We start from the raw sequence: 1,008 nt of genomic DNA on the forward strand, positions 1-1,008 counted from the left end.
TGTGACAAATAATGTTCATACACCTCATCCTTATAGATTCCGTGATAAATTACCGGACCTGTATACAACAGCAATTGCCTGAACTCGGTACCCTTCATCCGTTCATAGTCCATAATATTCCCTGGGAGTCGCGGGAACTCTCGAGAACAGTAATTGCGGATCATCTGCAATCGCTTATCAATTTTGTCTATATTGTGAGCGGATAATTTCGCATATTTCGAAAAATGTTTTGCTCCCCCAATGGTCACCCACCTCTGCCGTTTCGCTGCCCCTAGAAGAGTTAAATGGAGATAATCAAACGGAACTTGCTTAACTAAGTCTATTGGCAACGGTTCTATAGCACTAGGGCCATGGTGATGATCTTCATCAACCATATTCCTATAGTCTTCATCAGTTCTAGCTTCACTTTCACAGCAATTCCCAGGACATTTAGAATAAGAATTATGACCATTAGGGGCCTGATGATTTAATAGCATAGCTCGTGCTGGGGCGTCGGCCACGAAGCACGGTATTACTACTAGAATCCTTGCATTGTTATATAAAATCCCTCCTTTCGTCAATATCTGATTCAGTTCAAATCCTATCCAACGACTCCTATGACGTCACAAAGATGGGGAACGCTATATAAACTTCCCTTCTATGATGTAAAAAATGTTTGCCGTAGGAAGGACGGCGGTGCTCCATATATAGGCAAGAAAAATGAACGGAAGAAATGGCTAGGAGCCGGATAGCTCAGTTGGGAGAGCACCCGATCCATAATCGGACGGTCCCGGGTTCAAGTCCCGGTCTGGACTATCCATTTATTCAGTAATTTTTCTTGCAAAAATTATGTGGAGAATTATCCTGTTCCCCTTCCTACCTCATCCAAATCCTATCCAACGACTCCTGTGACGTCACAAATAGAATGTGGAGCGCTATATAAACTTCCCTTCTATGATCTTCGGAAGACTAATTTTTCCCTGGAAAATCTTTCAGAGATAATACTAGAAGATCTCCAAAAGACAACTT

General features: G+C 42.3%; 1 non-coding gene across 1 annotated transcript; it reads left to right on the forward strand.

The window, feature by feature from the left end:
- The first annotated feature begins 721 nt into the window (after positions 1 to 721).
- On the forward strand, positions 722 to 795 carry TRNAM-CAU (transfer RNA methionine (anticodon CAU)). Its single transcript has one exon. It is a non-coding gene; the product is annotated as a tRNA-Met (tRNA).
- Positions 796 to 1,008: the final 213 nt, after the last annotated feature.

The sequence above is a fragment of the Fopius arisanus genome, unplaced genomic scaffold (assembly GCF_000806365.1).
Source record: "Fopius arisanus strain USDA-PBARC FA_bdor unplaced genomic scaffold, ASM80636v1 scaffold00117, whole genome shotgun sequence".
Classification (NCBI taxonomy): Eukaryota; Metazoa; Arthropoda; class Insecta; order Hymenoptera; family Braconidae; genus Fopius; species Fopius arisanus.